A 20,013-nucleotide genomic window follows, 5' to 3' on the forward strand; every position below is an offset into this window, starting at 1 on the left:
GTTTTGTGAGTTCTTTCTAGTGCAGAGCTTATTCCTCATTTCAGTATATTGAGGTGACAGTTCAGTAGATTCAGTCCTGATCTTCCAAGTCTAGGTATACTGAGGGAATAGTTCAGTGGAGTCAGTCCTGATCTTCCTTGTCCCAGTACTAGTGGTACTATTGCTATAGAAAAAGTACATGGGGACCGAGGAAGGAAAAGAAGGTAAGGGAAGAAAGGTGGGTGAGGGTGGATTATGCCACGTTAACTCATTATGTACTCCCCATGAGATCCACCCGCTGAGTAGCACCCCGAGGGGGACTATGAGGTAGCGGCCTCACCTCAATGGCCTCATGGATAGGGTCTCCCCCTCAGGGAGAAGGGATGACATCACATGATTCGTCACACAGGCCAGTGACCATTGCCTTTGGCCATGCACACATTATATTTTACAACACTACCACGCCTTCAACCGTTTAAGCTGCTTCAAAGCCACTGGCCATGGCCTTAGCCCATGGCCAGTGATAATTCACCACCAATGTCACTGTAGCTGTAAAAATACATACATTTATATTTACATTTTTTTCTATAACCCTTGGCTATTTTTAGTCATTATACCTGCCTTTACTGGGAAAAATGGGAAATAGAAATGCTTCCCTGCCCTCCGAGACCCTCACCAATTGCCCCCCTCATGCGCACCTGCTCCCCCCACTCCTCTGTTGGCCTCCTAACCTCCCCTGTCCTCTCCCATTCCCCCCACACCACTCGTCCTTTCAGTGACGCAGTTTCAGTTGAAATGTCGGGTAGCCACGTTTATATCCCAGGCTACACCCAATGGTATTTAAAAAATGTTTTAGCCTCATGTTGCAATCTTGGTCCCTAGCCCACCTCCAAATCCCAAATTTCAGTTGATGTCCTCTTACCCCTTCACCTGATGGCATTTGCATGTTTGTTGACCTGCAAATGGCTTTTTCTGCATTTTATTTTCCCTTAACCTGGGGAATAACCAAGGGTATAACCATAGCTATTATTTATATTTAGAAAAAAAAAGATGAAGGCTGTTTCATTTATAAACACTCTAAACACCCGAAAACTCAATGTAACCGGGCAGGTATAGCTATTTATTTTTGAGAAGGGAGCACCATCTTCACCGTCAAATAATTTTAAAAGTACTGGATGGAATAACCCCAAACCATAAAAGGATCGTGAGTCAACGCTTTGTGCCTAAGTTGTTTCAAATCTGGTCCAAATCTGTCCAGAGCAAAAATTAACCAGTTTTGTGTGTGGAAAAATTAATGGGAACTACGCCGAAAGTGCTTTTTTTGTTTTCTTAATAACTGTTTTATTTTTCAAAGAATCTTTCCCAAACTTCCCAGTCTTGGGGTAGGGAGGGTGGGTAGATGTACAAAATTGTCTGCAAACAAAATGTCAGCCAAATATCCCACATGAGTCAAAGTTATCAGCGATTCATTTGTTCCATTTTCTATGAAACTCTGACTCACCTTAACTATAGGGCGGTGACCGCATATATATATATATATATGGGAAGTTATGGTTAAGTTGCGCTACTAAGAACCTGTGAAATTAACTAAATAAACTTTAGAAACGTGACATTATGGTTCAAAGTAAAACCGAAAAACCCCTGAAATTCGCCAGTTATGGTAGGCTAAGCAACCATACATGCCCGCACCACTGTGCACTGCTAACACTAACACCCAGGACATGAATGATGGCATCATAAATGTCATTGATAACATCACTGATGATATCACATGTGTAGCCCCTTTCTTTTTGTTCACTACCATATATATATAATTCAGTAAAAAAACGTTGTTAAAGGGACGTTATGGTTCAAAGTAAAACCGATAAAACCCTTGACATTCGCTAGTTATGGTAAGCTAAGCAGCCATAACTCGCAACACCTACGTGCATTGCTAAGACTAATACCCAGGACATGAAAGATGAAATCACAAATGTCATTGATGACATCACTGATGACATCACATGTGCATGTACCTTTCATGAAAAGTCTGCACAAATGAGTCTTATTATAATGTTGATAAAAAAAACTGTGAAGGCTCATTGGAATAGATGACATGAGCTATGTGGTGCATTAAGCAATGCATTGACATAAATAGCATTCTATTATGGAGTTCTTTACAGTATAATAATGTACTCATGTATAAACATAAGCATTGTGTGCAGCATACAGGATGGAGGTGCAATATTCATAATCTTTCCATGTTAAATAGTGAAATGGCAAATGCTTTCTTATTAGAGTTTTGTGTACTGTGCAACATGTTATAAGTAGGTAATGAAACCAACTTCCTATGTAATTTCATTATTACATACAAAACACACAAACATAACAACACATACGACTATGAGTGTATACAGGGAAAGTGAAGTACGCAAAAAAGCAGCAGTAGAACCAGAAATTGTCCATAACCTACTTGATTATCTTTATGCACAGAAATGATTGTTCTGCTTCAAACCTACTACTTCCCTATGAATGACTATCACTTGTGGTGACTGCACCCTAAAGAGAGTAATGCGAATACAAATATGAGCATAGCCACAAAAAGTACAGTAATAAAAAAACAGCAGACCACTAAGAAAGTGTTGATAACCTTACTGATTGTCTTCATACACAGAAAGCATTGGTATCTTTCAAGTGCGTATTCTCCCTATGTATATGTTTCATATGCTAAGAGTGAACCCAAAATTAATTACTGTAAGAACATATTTGAAGTGTAAGTCTACAAATATAGTACTTTTAAATTTTTTTGTTCCTAAGTATTACTGGCTAAGATATATCACTAAAGAAAAAAAGAGAGAGCCACACATGTGATGTCATCAGTGATGTCATCAATGACATTTGTGATTTCATCTTTCATGTCCTAGGTATTAGTCTTAGCAATGCACGTAGGTGGTGCGAGTTATGGTTGCTTAGCTACCATAACTAGCGAATGTCAAGGGTTTTATCGGTTTTACTTTGAACCATAACGTCCCTTTAACAAAGTTTTTTGTGTGAATTTTACAGGCTTTTAGTAGGGCAACTTAACCATAACGTCCCCTTAACATAGTTTTCTTGAGTGATTTTTATGGGTTTTTAGTAGGGCAACTTAACCGTAACGTCCCTTTAACAAAGTTTTCTTTACTCATTTGGACAGGTTTTCAGTACAACTTAACCATACCGTCCCTTTTGCAAAGTTATTTTGCTAAAGATGATCGGTTTATAGTAGTGCCACGTAAACATAATGTAATGCAACTTCTGACTTATTTAAACACCTTGCAGAGAATACCACTTGACAATATGCTCCTGAACAGCACGGTAACGTGTCCCAGAATCCGTAAACACTTAACAGTAAGATGTTTGCCGCGTAGACAATGTGGAAACAGATTTTATATTGATGTAGGAACGTCCACCTGAAACATTTGCCTTGCACAGCGCCAATACGTATTGGTAGTCAGCTATTAACAATGTAGTACACATTACATACTTTTAGCAAAAGTTTTATTTATGTGAAAATGACATCAGCTAAGGCCTTACCTCCTCCCCAAGAAACAGCAGCACTACAGTAATGAAAGAGCATGACAATCATTGCTGCAACCTTATAAATAACAAACACACAATATTTTAGCACTGGACACCCACCCCCCCAAATCACTGTTTGATGCGTCTTTCCTCATTTCCGTTCGCAAAGCCCTTATTAGCAGTCATACCAAAAAAAGAAACCCATCCGTTAACAAAGTAAATGTTGCGTTAAAAAATACCTTTCGCAATGTAAATGTATGAAAAAAAATCGCATTCACTACATGTACTTTCTCAACAAAGGATATAGACGCTATAAGACTTATCAGTAATAGTATAGATGCGCAAAGAAGTAATGTATACAATGTAAAAATAGGATTTCTGGTCATAATCCGGCCCGCCAGAGACGGGCCGGATTACAAAACAAAATCCTTTTTCAAGATTACCATCATGGAAAGGAAAGGCGGTTATTGCATACATGGCCCGTCTTCATTTGCCATGGCAGCAAACTAAAAGCAAAAGTACGTGACTAGACGCAGAACCTGTACATAAACATACAGCGATTACAAATCAAAATCTTTTTTCAAAATGGCCATTTAAGAATTTCTAAAGTACTTTTATTTAACAAACAACTGTCAGAGACCAACTGACTAATCCCATTTCCAAATACATTGTAACAATGGTTCTAAGGGCAACATTGACAATGTTTATGGCGAGACACACACTGTTCTTTTTGCATACACAAAGTATGCATTTCTGTTAAAGCAACCACTTTGTTTGCACAGGTATTTGCAATACGGCACAATGACAGTTGCCTTAAACTATCATAAATGATGTTACGTCACTCCTAACAGCTAGTTCAGCGTAGGGACAGAGGGGGCCAGGCCTGTCATCCCATAACATTATAATGGACAAGCAGCCGGTCACAAGCAGTTGCATCTGGTGTGGAAAGAAGCCGTCACTTCGTATCTGGAAACCATGGCATGCACAGTACGGCAATATGTAGCTAGTTGGAAAACGTAAGAGAAAATCTTTGTCAATACCTAACCTTTAGGAAAACATTTCAAAACAGACACAAAGATTGTGGAAAGTAGTACGCAAATGGAAGTGGACAAACATGACATTTTAAGGAATTATTGGCGTTGACCATGGGTACATGTAGTGCAAGCCTACAAAGGCCGCGAAACAGCATTCGCCGTAAGGGTTAAAAAAATGCCAACCACACAGTGAGAGGGTAATTCAGTTATGAAGCCAACATGAATGGGCAAGCAAGAAAAAAGTACATGTCTTGATGTTACACAAGACCAAAAAAATGTGCAAACTGATAGACAAAGCTATGCGGGCAAGCATAACATTTTAAAGAAGAAGAAATAACGGTCCACATGGGAGACTCTACTCATAGCCTTCAAACGCTAACAATGTGGACTCTCTGTTATTGAAGGAAAAATATAACTGTGCAAAAAAATAATACTTCAGTTACATTGTCACAATTAGTGTTGGGTAATATAAATTGAAAACGCTGATCGGTGTACAGTCGTCAAAATTAAACTTACATGATCTTGACAGCCTCCGTTGCTTTTCGCAAAGTCAGACAGCAATGTGGTCGCAGCAAAGAATCTTTCTGAACTGATATTTCATGTTTCTTACAAACGATTTTAAAAAATAACCTTATCAAATGATATGTTTTTCCAAGCTCTCATTCCTTGAATAGCTTTTGAAGTTTCCCTTTCGCTCAAGGTCAAAAAACAATAGCCCCTTATGGATTGACTTGGATGTGTGGGCCTACTGATCTTGCAACCAAAAAAGCAAATGAACTGACCTTCACTCAGAAGGCAAATACATTCTCACTTTGCAACAACATATGACAATCCAATTATAAGAACCCCTACTCCCATATGCCTCCAGAACCACTGTTTCCAACAAACACTCCAGGTGGTGGGCTCAGAATTCAAAATGTAGGACACCAGTCCGACTTCAATATTAATCTGAAAACATTGTAACACAGACGCAGGCATTGGGCACCAACTTTCACTTTAACGTATGAATTTGGTGGCAAGAAAACACCACTTTTTGAGTTTGCGCTGCCACATTCCATCCCATGCTAATTAAAGCTCACCTTCGGAAACAGTGTTTCATAACTATAACAAGTCCATAGGTGTCTTGTTTTGTATGTGTTACCGGCGATGTCCGTGTACACCAAAACATGAACGGAAGATGGCGGGGGCAGCGAAGAAATGTGACGCACTTCACGGTGTTCCACAGCCATTCATTGAAAAGGCCACATGTCCGCGGACATGATACTACAGATTAGCCAGTCGATTTCTTGTCCGCGGAGCCAACAGGGAAGTTTGACCGCGGAGCGGACATAGATATCACAAAATTTTTCTGACCTACTTTGATCGTTTTAAAGGAAACTTCTGGACGGATTTTCACCAGATTTACAAAAGCACGCTTTCAGGACCAAGCCACTGCCCCTGCCGCAAATTTGTGGAAAATATATCCAGCGGTTTGGCTTGTAGGCATGCGCAAAGTTTTTCCCCCATTCAGTCTATGGAAAAAAAGATGTTTTGGGACCCCCCCTATAACCTTTCCCCCCTGGAGTGGGCCATATACTTTTTTTGAAAAGTTTGGTGAGGATTCGTCCAGGGGGAGTGGAGTTATAATCTGCCCAAAAATGGAAACAGCAACTTAACCATAACTACCGTGGCCATGTAATTGTCATGATTCCTGCCCCTCATGTCCCCAGCCCTCCAAGATGTCAGGCTTGAGCCAGGCCACGATCACCTACATGGCCCTCAAGGGCCTCTCCAACCCTCCAAAGAACCACTTGGAATCAGACTTGGTGCTTGTGGCACCAGACTCACTCACTCCCATAGGATAACATTGGGGATTGGACTTGTAGTTCATTGATGGGGACAAGATGGATGCCCCCACATATTTCGATTCCCAGAACTGCAAGTGCAGTCTAGTCTTTTGGGTGTGGTTCAGCCCAGAGACACCTGAGATACCCAGAGACTATTTAAGCCACGCCCAGGCTGAGAAACATGCTTTGTGTTTTCTGCACCTGCAGCGTGTTCGGATTGGTCTCAAGTAGGCCTGCATCTTTCTTCTTCGCTCAGCTCCTGCAAGAACAAGAACACCGTTAGGAACAGCCTTACCTTGCAGCGCTTCTGCCCATCATTCTTCGCTTCTTCTGTTCTGCGGGCATCTTCGGCAGTGTCATTCCCATCCCGGCACGCCGCTTCCTAAGGAAAAGGGAAAAGAACAGAAAAAGGCATTAGTAAGCATTAAGCAAACCTTCGCTAATTTTTAAAGACTGTACGAGCTTCAAATGCTTACCTGAATCCCAGCCGCTCTAGGGGACCTCTGTCTCCAGAACTTCTCATCCACCTGCAAGAGGGAAAAGACACTCCAGGTTAGCGTGGAAACATCTAGAGGCTCCGCATACCGTGCTTACTCACCGCATTTCTTCTTCATAACCGGCATCCACACTGAAAACGTTGCTGCACCTAAAAGACACAGAAAAAGAACTCAGTTCAATACAAATACGAAAGGGTCACATCGCGCATCACGCTCTCACTCACCTTCAGCGCTACTCATCTCAGCAGCACGTCGCCATCCCCGGACGCCGGCCATCATCTAAGGAAGGAAAGGAACGAAGTTAGAGAACTGTTCAAAAGACTCATTATACTTACCTGTCGGACTCTTGCCAGTGAAGTAACTAGGCAGCAATGAGCCCGTATCAATCAAAACGCCCCTGCGATGAAAGCAGGATGGAGAGCACACTTTGCAAGAAAACAAGGCCAAGTCTGCAGTCGAGTAGACTCCAGGGAAGGGTTCCAGGTCGTAACAGGTTGAGTGACGTCCCCGTGGATAAAAGGTGAGCGTTAGAGTAATTTACAATACCAAAAAGTTATGTTGGGTTTAAAAAAGGTTTGAAAAAAAAAACCTTTCACCTGAAACGTGAAAGTAAGAAACTCCATTTGTCACACACTTATTAGGGATTATCAGTGCAATATAGGCCTGACAGCCTTGTGGTTGGAGCATTTGGCTATGTGTTCACAACATCAAGAAACTTATGATGGGTTTAAAAATGTATGCTCCAACTACAAAGCTGTCAGGACTATTTAGCACTGAAGAACCCTAATAAGGGTGAAACCAGGTGTGTAGTTGTCCTGACAGCCTTGCAAAATGTCTGTCTTGGGTTGATTAAACAGTAACCACTCTAGAATCCCCATCACTTGCCTATGATCACCCATGTCTAGATACTCATTTACTGATAGCCTCTGCTCCAGCAATACATCCAACCTTATTATTCCTCGGCCACCCTGGTCTAATTTCTCTCTTATATAAAAACATCACCAAAATCCACACTTGTATATTGGCATCTAAACACCATCTCCTCCTTCCATGGTGCTTCACAAAATTCCTGTCCCCTCTGGCTAAAATGAATTTGGATGTTGAATCATTTAGTCAACCTCCTGTTAATGGTGCAGAGGTCAGTAGTATAGGCCCTCCTGTCGGCAGTTAACCCACCTGGCTTTTATCCTGAATTGGAACATATTGGACATGATTTCTACTCAGTGGATTAACTTCTTGGGGTTTGTTATTGACATATGGAACCCACCCAGCAATTTCTGGGTCAAAAGGAATATGCCATAAAATGCAAAAAGAATTGGATGATCAGACTCCTATTTTCCTCCCTTCTGGCGATCTTCTCGGGGCCCCTTTTTTAACGATGGTTCTGCATCTGAAAATCAGGCAACTTCAAAGTGGTGGGTCCTATGCAGATTGGGTCCTCCTTTTTCAGGAGATAAAAGGTGAGATTCATCAATGGCTCCTCCATGTGGTGCTTGAAATGTCTTCACTGTTTTGGTTACTCTACAGATCTCCTCTTAGCATCAGATGCCAGTCATCTTGACTGAGAACTTGATTTGGTCCCATCTTGGTAAGTGGAAAATATCATCCGTTGGAGTACTTGACATTGTGGGGAAGATCAAAGAAAAATTAAGATTGCCCAACTAAACGAGAGGTGCTGAAATTGTGCACTGCTTCTTCGTGTGTGACACATATGATTCAACTGTTTGTAGAAATATTGTGCTGACAAAGCTAGTGAATAGATTCTGCCATTTGTGATAGACAACACCTAGTACAAGAGATTGAGACTGCCAAAATGTGCAGCTAGAGACATCATAAGAATGCATATTTTATTTATCAACATTTCACCAGCCACTTGCATCTTTGAGAGACAGCACTGAAAACAGAAGAACTGTGGAGGGCACAGCACGAGGGAGTAAGGGAATAATCTCACTATTCTCACATTCCGCTTCACACAAGTTATACACATTTGATTATGTTTTCGCTAGTAATGAGCACAAAGTGGAATTCTAGGAGGCGGAATATCTGGCCAGGGTCCTGTCTGATCACTCTCCACTGGTAGTCAGATGGCGGGAGTCTGCGGGCATGTCTTTGATGTCTGGCTCTCAGCAATGTAGCGGTTTTAGTCTGCTGAGGACTCCGTTGTGTACCCACTGCTTAATTTACCTTCCCTGTGCAGGCTTTAGTCCCGCAGCCTTATGTCCCTGTCGCTTGTGGTCAGCACCAGCCCTGTACATCAGCCTATGGCACGACCCACAGTTTGTGGGCTTCCCCCGTCACCTGCACCCTGTTATCTTTCCTCTCCTCTGGGAGCTCCAGAAAGCTCAGCATTTGGTGCTTCAGTGTCCAGTATGCCCACTGGATGCAGACCGTGGGCTACCTGCCTGGGTCTTCCTCCGTGCCCCGGGTTAATGGCCACTGGCTGCATTCCATTATATGTAGTTCAGACCTCTGCCTTCTTGTCAGCACCCTGTGTCCGGTGTCTCCGCTTTGATCTTCATAAGCAGAGTTGAGCCGCTGTCAGAGGTTTTTGGCAGATCCCCTCTTTCCAGCTGTGGCATGTGTGCTTGCCTCTTTATTCAGTCACTTGTGGCCCGTGTACTGTGGGATACATTTACCCACTCAGAAGAATTCCCCTCCATCACCAAGCTGCACTTCAGCAGTTACCAGCAGAATGGCTGTGCTGGCTCCTTTGAGCACCATTGCCTTGTATCAAAACTGCGTTTTGCAGCTACAAAATGTTGGCTGCACTATTTTGCCAAGCACCTACTGGACAATATGGAACAGCGAGCACACCGAGAAAGGCTGCCAGTGTGGTTTCTTAGGTGCACCAAAGAAGAGAATTGAAAAGCAGTGCTGTTTTGCTGCTAGCTCCAAATTTCACATTGAAAAAGGAAATATCTGTTTTAAAAGTGTAATGTTGAATAAGGCCCTGTCCTTGCCTAGAAATGTAAGGGGGGTATTTAAAATCTAATATAAGGTTTTATTCCAACAGCCTTGCCTTTTGGGTTCAGGAACATGAAATAAAGACATAAATAAATGCATTGTCTGTGCTTTGGAAGCCACAGAACAGGTTTTTCCTGCCCTGGCTGCAAAGAGCATAGCATCCCCCTAAGGGGACCAGCATCTGGAAGCTCTGAATGGACCTGATGGCTGGGCTGCAGCTTCACACAATAGATTCTGGGACACCTACGTGTTACTTTTGGAAGTGAAACCTCCCATCTACTCAAACTAAGGAGCTACAAAGACAAACTCCCTGGCAACCTTGGGCTAAACTGACATTTTCTAACAAAGTAAAGCCCATCTGGTTCAAAAGACTACTTTAATAAATAAACTTTAACACTTTTATTTCTACAACCGGACAACTCAGTAATGTAAAGGTTTTACAATTTAAATGTAATTTCTGTGGCTTTTAAACAAGATATTGTGGCTGTACATAGCATGTATGGGACGTGAACGCCAAGAAAATGTGAATAATGGGAAAGGTACATATGGTGGAATGTTAAAAATGAATGGGGATATGCTCTCTGATAATATATACATATATCTAAAATTGTGGAATTTTGGTTGAAGCAGTTCCCACAAAAAATCACGAAAAACTTATTAGAAGGGCGAAACAATGTTGTACAGACCTGGGAGTTGGAATACCATGCTATGTATGAAATATGTCGTCTGCCTATGTAAGTTGCAAAAGTGCCACAATTGTAAAAAGGAGCGATTTATGTCAAAATTGATTTTTTGCAAAATTGACTGTGGGATGGCTTTGTACCTCATAAAACACAACCCCATAAACTGAATCCCCTCCTGGAGGAGGCAACCAACATAGGCTGACCTATCCGGTTCTTAGGGGTAGGTTTAGCTTAGTTCTGCCCAACATTAAATCCTGTGATGTCACCCACCTTATATAAAGAGGGGAAGCTCACAGAGATAGGACACTCTATTGTGATTATTTCAGCGCCTGCGTATCCAGATATTCCACTTCAATTTGCAAGATTCCAGACTCTACTGCCAGGTCAAAGCATAGCTGACCCTATCCAGGCAGGACCATTGATCCAGAATCCCCACTGAAAATCCCAATAACTAGAAGGAAAAGCTGTGGTACCCTTTTGGGAGTATCCTGTGACCAGACTGACTTTTTGCCCCACTACTTGCATGCCAGCTGTACCCTTGCTATCCAGTGACCAGACAGGCCCAGCTGTTTGTCGCTAGGAGAGCCTGTCGTGCTGTGACCAGACCCTTTGAGTCCAGAAACACAGTTGGCTTTCCCAAATTCCAAACTCAAGTGCTAATTGTGAGTATGTCCCCATCCCATAGCAGCACATAGCATACCCCATCTTGATACCTTGTCTTTGTTCCACTCTCTAGGTAATCCTATCCATACCCTGGTAACTTATTTTAAACTGTCTGAATTCTATGTGCATCCTGTCCTTGATTTTTTAGGGTCAGTGCCATCCTTCTACTCATTTCTGTCTTGCATAGATCCTTAGTCATATTTTGAATAATTTAAGTAATTGCCTCATAAAGCTGAATGTGGGGTGAAATTAACCTTGGAGCGTACTGTGTCTTTCTTTAACAATCTAGTCTTTATAATCTAGTTTAAGTAAAACTTGTCCTTTCTTTCCAACCCGATTTTCTCTGTTAATTGCGTTTATTTTCCCAAAACCGAATCTCCTTCCACATTGAAAACCTCATCCAGTTATTTAGCTAGAGTCACTCTTTCACTTCTATACGATCACTGTGATGTACATCAATCACCCAACCTAAAAACCGCATTCCGATTCTGTCTATTTCACCCATTTAAAAAAAACTTTTGACATGGCATCATCATTTTACTGTGTGTTAGACAGCACCCTCAGTACAGTGACACAGGGTTGTCTTTTTAAGATTTCCCACTTCAAACTCCATTTTCTGGGATGGGCTACTGTCTCCAAGAACATGTTAAGTTGCCATTGACTTTATTAGTCTTTTTAAATTCACAGACCCAGTACAAACTATCTTACATAGAGTTCTGGAAAGGGTTAATAGTTATCCCTTTTTGTCTGTCTCTCATGGAACATTATTTCATTCCCCTTTCATTAGCATTTGGCTAGTGGCAGTGGTATCTACCATATTTTTCCAACCGCGGTTTATTTAAATAGCTTTGGTACATTTTAGGCTAAGTTAGTAGCCTCGAACTACAATCCGCTGGACTCCATTTACTTTTATTTGGTTCAGACTGGTTTTATTCGCCATTTCTTTTTGTAAAGGTCTTTCTCGTGTTTTACTCTGTGCGCCAAACCACGTTTGGTTCCTTTATTTGCCGTCCTTTGGCAGCCTTCTGCACAGAAGCCCTCCTTTAGCTTCTGAATGTCTTAGGGGGACAGGATGTGAGGAAGAGGTTTGAGACTCCCTGCACAGAGTCTCTTTGGAGACCCATGTCACACTCTGTATGATTGGCTGTGGTGACTGTCCCGCCAGGACAGCCACCCTGCTGTGTGATTGACAGCTAGGCTGTGTGAATGGGGGAAAACTGCATAAAAAGCAGGTCTCTGGGACTGGGAAGGCAGAGTCGCCACTGGATCGAGAGAACCGAAGAGAAGAAGAAAGAAGAGGACCACTACCACGACTGAACCTCCCGGTGAAGCCCTGCTGTGGGTCTGAATCTCCAAACTTCAACGACAGAGAAGATCTGCAAGGAATCTTCTTCCCTTGAGCTAGTCGGATCAACTTGTTTGACAAACACCAAGCAAGGCCTCTCTCACCTGGTCGAATTTGCTGTATATCGCTGCAGTGAACCAGATAGCCAGGAGGCTCGGACCCTGTTTGGGTGTTAAGGAACACACCTTTTAGTTGTTGCTTTGGTCTGCTGCTAGTTTCTTCCCTGGGCAGTGCAGGACCCTCCAGTCTTCCTACTTTGTGTTAGTCAACAGTCAGGAACCATGAGCCTGCAGGACCTGCCAGGAACTTCTGCTTCGGGTACAGCCTTCTTCTTCATTTAAAGTACTGTTCTAACCCGGTTGTTTGTTCCGTCCGACCGCGGTGAAAGTGTTTGAAATCTTTCACCAACCCGAGGGCTTGTCCTTGTCTACTCTTTTAAGTAACTTTTCTTCTGACCAACTTCGTTTCGAACTCTTGGCAAAGACTTAACCGCAAACTACTCTGAACTGTGTGCTCCTCTGCAAAGACTCTGAACCATTAACATTGGCCCAGGCCTATTGATTTGAATCCTCATTGTAGCAAGCCTTTTCTTTGTTGGTGCTGCTTAATTTTGTTTAACCTTTATTTTTCCCTCCCTTTTTAAATTGATTTGAATCCTCATTGTAGCAAGCCTTTTCTTTGTTGGTGCTGCTTAATTTTGTTTAACCTTTATTTTTCCCTCCCTTTTTAAATTTCTGGAGTGCGATTTTGCTCACACTTCATTTTGAGCTTAACTTGTCAAGAATTTCATCAGTGTTGTGTAGTATATTAAGAGTGTGATTTTTCTGCTGCTTTACCTAGTGAATTGTTTTACAACTGATGTGTAAATAAATGTATATTCTTTTACTCAGAAACCTTTAGTCAGTGTTTATTTGAACCATAGTAATTGTTGTTCTTTGTGTAACTTCTGATACTGCTCACTTTACTCTTGAGATAAGTCTGGCTGCTCAGCCATCGCTACCACTTTACTGTGTAGTATGTGCTTGTACCAAAGGTGATTTTGTACATGCACTTGTAGTGTTAATTGTGTGTGGTTTTCCCAAAGGGTACTGCATATGATTCTGCCTAACACTGGTGGCAGCTGTGGGCTAAAGTATAGTAATTACACTTAGAGTGCTGCTATTACCTTTGATCAACTAATCACAAGGCTAACCATCACTAAAAGCAATTTTTTATCATGTATGATATGGAAAGTTACAGTCAGGAGACCCTCCTTAGTTACACTGTGGATATCTGAAAAATCTGTGTAGAGAAAGGAAGCTCTCTGTGAAAGGCAAAAAGTCAGAATTAATTGAAAGTTTGTTTGAGAAACAAACTCTGGGGAGTGGGTCTGAAATACCTGCCTCACCAGCAAATGTGGAAAATTATGAGGATGATAATGTGTCTGTTATTATAGATGAGTTAGATGAGGCAGATGTGTCCTACAATGTAGGCCTTACTGCTCCTCTACCTGCTCAGCAACCTCAACCTTTGTCCACTGGGATCCCATCAGGTACTACACTCAGTCCTGAATTCATTGCTCTAGAAAAGATGAGGCTTGAATTGTAATTTAAACTTATTAATGCTCAAACTGAACAAAAGCATCAAGAACTGAAACTCAGAGAAATGGAGTTGAATCATGCCTTAGAAATGAAAAAGTTGTCTATTGAAAATGCTTCTCTCCCAGAGTCTTCTAGGTGTTCCAGTCCTAAGAGACCCTGTATGCCTAAAGACATTTTTGGTATGCATGAGGCTAGGCTTGATATTTTGGATTGTTTGGCAATGTTTGAATATAACCATGGGATTCAAGACATTACAGGGAGTAAGTTGCTTCCTTAGCTCTTCTCTAGGCTACCCACTGTTGCCTCTGATGTTGTGATGGAGTTGGGGGAGGTGGATAGGATAGATAATGAGAGTGTGAAGCTAGCTTTAATTGCTTGATTTAGAAAGAACCCTTCCCAGTACGTTAAGAGGTTTTGCACCATAAAAAGCATGATGGTACCCCTTGGGCTACCTGGGTATGTGAATGTTTGTAAAACTTAGATGGTTGAGTTAAAGGTTACAGAGTAAACATTTAAGAAGGTATGAGAAATCTTGTTATGTTGGAGCCAATTTATGATGCCTGCTCTCCTGAGCTCAGACAGCACTAGGCTGATTCTAAGGAGAAAGATCCGAAGAAGTTAGCTAAGGCTGCTGACTGATGGGTTGCCAACAGGGCTACTCACAAGGATTCAGGGGCAACTCAGAAGAAGGATGAGGGAAAGCAGCCAAAGAAAGATAACAAGGAGAATTCCAACACCTCCAATCCAAATGAGGGCCCCAAACAGCAACATAAGGGTAAACCACAAGGGAAACCGAATCAGGCTAGTGTACCATCCAGACACAAACCAGATGGAGGTCAGAACAAACCCTCATTCCTCAAGACATTTGGGAAATGTTGTTTGTGGGTCAACTGACCATGTGAAAGGGGATCACAGATGTACGGGTAAACCTTCAGGGGTCCACACTGTCTCCTTAGCCTTCTCCCCAGAGGAAGAAGTTCCTATGGTAAGTGGAAACCTTCACCTACTGGCTAATGAACCCATGAGAGTCTCAGCCAGTGTTTCTTTCATGTCCCTGGGGTTGTGGGAACAACAAAATTTAGATGTCTATAATTCCATCCCAGATAATACTAAAAAGTATTATAAGGATAGTGTTCTTGTAAATGGACAGGAGACCGCTTCCATCACAGAGACTGGAGCCAGCATAACTGTGGTTGATGAAACATTTTTCAAGGTGGAGGATGTTGCTAAGGCACCCAAACGCCTAACCAAGTTAGCTAGAGGCCCTGTGAAAATGCTTCCCCAGTTACCAGCTCTCATCCAGTGTAATGACATGACTGTCGAAATACCTGTTAGTGTGCAGAGTGAAGTGCCTGGGAGAGTACTGTTGGGTAATGCCCTGAAATCTCTTGGAGTTGTGTCTAGTACCCCCAGGCCTCCCAGTAAAAGGAAACAGGAGTTCACTAGGCCTGCAAGGGAGAGGACCTTGAGAGGCTCTCCAGCAGAAGAGATAGAGGAAACTATCACCCCACCCCACAGGAGTTGCTCACTGTTATTTCAGGAAAGAAAGAGGCAAAGGGGAAACTCATGACCTCCAGATAGCACCCCTGTACTACCCACAAGTACATCCCCAAGATTGTACAAAGTCATACCTGTGACTACTCCACATGCTGAGGCTGAGTGCGAGGTACAACCCTGTGTGGTTGATCCAGTTTCTGAAGAGTCAGATCTGGAAGAAGACATAACTTTAGTTGGATATCTGGATCCTGTTGACCATCCTGAGCTGCAGTCTTTACTGGCAGAAGGTGGACCCAACAGGACAGACTTCAGCAGAGGACAAAGAGAGTGCCCACACTCTTGAAGGTCTTCGCCTACAGGAAGATTCTCAGCTTGATGGGCAAGAGCCTGGGAAGTATAAGTAGCACTGGGAAGATGGTCTCTTCTACAGTGAACCGACTGAGTCTATCCCTGGGGACTGCAAAAGACTTGTAGTGCCCCTAGAAAACAGACTCCAGTTCCTACAGTTGGCCCATGAGATACCTTTGGATGGTCAATTGAATTTCAAAAAGACCAAGGAAAGGCTCTCCTTATACTTCTACTGGCTTAAAATGGGTTCAGAAGTTGACAGATTCTGTAGGAGCTGTCACCTTGCCAAACCTCTGGCAAGAGGGGGGCCAAGAATGTGGCACCCCTGGTGCCTCTCCCAGTGGTGGGAGCTGATTTTGAGAGGGTGGGCATCGACATTGTTGGTCCCCTTAACCCTCCCACAGATTCAGGAAACATGTTTATCCTGGTGGTAGTAGACCATGCTGCAAGTTATCCTGAAGCCATACCTATCAAGAATGTTATGGCTCAGGCTAAGGCTCTACTTCTTATTTTTACCAGAGTAGGGTTTCCTAAGGAAGTGATATCCGACAGGACTACATGCAAGCCATGTGGAAAAACTGTGGTGTCACATACAAGTTCTCTACAGCCTACCATCCACACATAATGGACTGGTAGAGAGGTTTAATCATACTATGAAGAGCATGATAGGTGCTTTAGGGGAACCCCTAAAAAGAAAGTGGGACCTTCTACTGCCATGCCTTCTCTTTGCTTATAGAGAAGTCCCTCGGGAGGGACTTGGTTACAGTCCCTTCAAACCTTTCTATGGCCATCCAGTCATAGGTCCATTGGCCCTGATTAAGGAAGGGTTGGAGAGTGCTCCTTCCCCCAAGCCAGTCAGAGTGATTGACTATGTGATAGGTCACCGGAGGAGAATGTCACACATGATGGCAGAAGCTAGTGATAACTTAAAAGCAGGTCAGGCTCTGGTCAAACATTGGCATGACCAGAAGGCCAGCATGGTTGAGTTTACTCAAGACCAGCTTGCACTAGTTATGGTGCCAACAAGGCAGAGGGCCGAGCACGAAAAACGGATAGGACCCTTCAAGGTTGTGGGCAAACTTGGAGAGGTGAACTATTTTGTGTACATAGGCAGACCGAAGGAGGCTCCTAGAGTCTTTCACACCAACCGTTCAAAGGCATATGTCTCGAGACCAGACGCGGGAGCTTTGCTTCTAGCTTCAGCTCAAGAGGAGGAGAGTGAACCTCTACCTGACCTACTAAGAGGCCAAACTTTGGATGAGAACATAGAAGGAGTCAATCTCTCTTCTAATCTGACATCTGAACAACAGGAGGAGTACAAGGATCTGTTAAATCAGTTTGCCTCCCTGTTTTCACTTTCACCAGGCTTGACCCCTTGGGACCAGCATGATATTCACACTGGTGACTGTTTACCTCTGAAAAGCAGAGGTTACAGAATGCCTGAGCATGTGAGATCCCACAACAAAGGAGAGGTCAACAAGATGCTTGATCTCGGGGATTATAGAGCCCTCTACAAGTCCATGGTCTAATCCAGTTGTTCTAGTACAAAAGGCAGGATCCAAGGAGTTGAGATTCTGTGTGGACTATAGAGCTCTAAAGGCAGTCACTAAGACTGATGCCCATCCTTTACCAAGGACAGATTAACTGGTGGATAAACTTGGTGCAGCCAAGTACCCCAGTACATTTGATCTGACGTTAGGCTATTGGCAAATAGCCCTGACAGACCATACCAAGGAGAAAATTGCATTCTCAACCCCAGCAGGCCTCTACCAGTTTAAGGCTATGCCTTTTGGATTAAAGAATGCACCTGCTACATTCCAAAGGATGGTCAATCAAGTTTTGAATGGGATGGAGGACTTCTGCATGGCATGATTCGATGACATCACAGTGTTCAGCCCTACTTTGAAAGAACATGTTGATCACTTAGGATATGTTTTGCAGGCTCTTGAGCAGGCCCATCTAACCATAAAGGCAAGCAAATGTCAAATTGGTCAGAGCAAAGTGGTCTACCTTGGTCATGAGGTAGGAGGAGGTGAAATAAGGCCATTGCCTAGCAAAGTACAAGCTGGACAAAACTGGGCCACTCTTACTACTCAAACCCAAGTGAGAGCCTTCCTAGGTCTCACTGGGTACTACAGGAATTTCATTGAGAACTATGGGTCCATAGCTTCTCATTTCAATGTAATATCCTCTCACAATTCCCTAAAAAGTTTGGATGGAATGAAGAGTGCACTCAAGCCTTTGAATACCCGAAGAAAGCCCTTTGTCAAGCTCCAGTCCTAAGAGCTCCTGATTATCACCAACCCTTCACTGTGCAGAAAGATGCATCCAATACAGGTATAGGTGCAGTCCTTAGTCAACTGGATGAGAAAGGTAGGGAGCAGCCCATTTGCTTCATCAGTAGGAAACTGAAGGAATCAGAAACAAGGTGGGCAACCATAGAGCATGAGTGTTTTGCCATTGTGTGGTCTCTGAAGAAGTTTAGACCATACTTGTATGGATCTACTTTTGTGATTCAGACAGACCACCAACCCTTGAGATTGTTAATGCAAATGAAAGGGGAAAACCCAAAACCTCTAAGATGGTCAATCTGCCTGCAAGGGTTTGATTTCACCATTGAGCACAGGTCAGGATGTCACCACCAAAATGCTGATGGTCTCTCTAGGGTGTTTATAACAGACTAGGGTGAAAAGATTCATCCAGGAGTGGATTAAATCCTCCTGTCCCTTAGTCTGAGGGGCGTTAGGGAGAATTCTCCAGAATGGCTAATTTCCCTTACCTACTGAGTCCCTCATCAGCTTTGCTGGATTTCTAGGATTAATTTGTTTCACCTGGTAAGAGTGTGAGCCTTTTTTCCCACTCTTACATGTGTTTTGCTGTATGTGTTTTTAACATTTTTGTGTTCATACACTGTGGAGCTTCACCTACTCCATAGGCATCATCTTTTTACTGTGTGTTACACAGCACCCTCAGTGCAATAACACAGGGTTTTCTTTTTCAGACTTCCCACTTCAAACTCAATTTTCTGGGACTGACTACTATCTCCCAGAACATGTAAAGTTGCCATTGACTTTATTAGTCTTTTTAAATTCACAGACCCAGTACAAGCTATCTTACATAGAGTTCTGGAAAGGGTTAATAGTTATCCCTTTTTGTCTGTCCATCATGGAACATTATTTTGTTCCCCTTTCTTTAAGATTTGGCTGGTGGCAGTGGTATCTACCATATTTTTCCTACCGTGGTTTATTTAAATAGCCTTGGTACTGTTTAAGGCTAAGTTAGTAGTCTCGAACTTAAATCCGCTGGACCACATTTATTATTATTTGATTCTGGCTGGGTTTATTCAGCATTTCTTTTTGTAAAGGCATTTCTCGTGTTTTACTGTGCTTTCCAAACCATTTTTGGTTCCTTTGTTCGCCGTCCTTTGGCAGGCATCTGCACAGAAGCCCTCCTTAGGCGCCTAAATGTCTAAGGGGGACAGGATGTGAGGGAGGGGGTTGAGACTCCCTGCACAGGGACTCCTTGGAGAACCATGTCACACTCTGTATGGTTGGCTGTGGTGACTGTCCCGTCAGGACAGCTACCCTGCTGTGTGATTGACAGCCAGGCTATGTGAATGGGGGAAAACTGCATAAAAAGCAGGTCTTTGGGACTTAGAAGGCAAAGCTGCCGCTGGATCGAGAGAACCGAAGAGAAGCTGAAAGAATAGGACCACTACCATGATAACCTCCCGGTGAAGCCCTGCTGCGGATCCGAATATCCAAACTTTGACGAATAAGAAGATCTGCAAGGAATCTTCTTCCCTTGAGCTGGTTGGACCAACCAGTTCGCCAAACACCAAGCAAGGCCTCCCTCCCCTGGTCGAATTTGCTGTACATCACTGCATTGAACTGGATAGCCAGGAGGCTCGGAACCTGTTTGGGTTTTAAGGAGTGCACCTTTTATTCGTTGCTTTGCTCTGCTGCGGGTTTCTTCCCTGGGCAGTGCAGGACCCTCCAGTCTTCCTACTTCGTGTCAGTCCAACAGTGCTTCAGGAACCGTGAGCCTGCAGGACCTGCCA

The sequence above is a fragment of the Ambystoma mexicanum genome, chromosome 1p (genome assembly GCF_040938575.1).
Source record: "Ambystoma mexicanum isolate Mex_15411 chromosome 1p, UKY_AmexF1_1, whole genome shotgun sequence".
NCBI lineage: Eukaryota > Metazoa > Chordata > Amphibia > Caudata > Ambystomatidae > Ambystoma > Ambystoma mexicanum.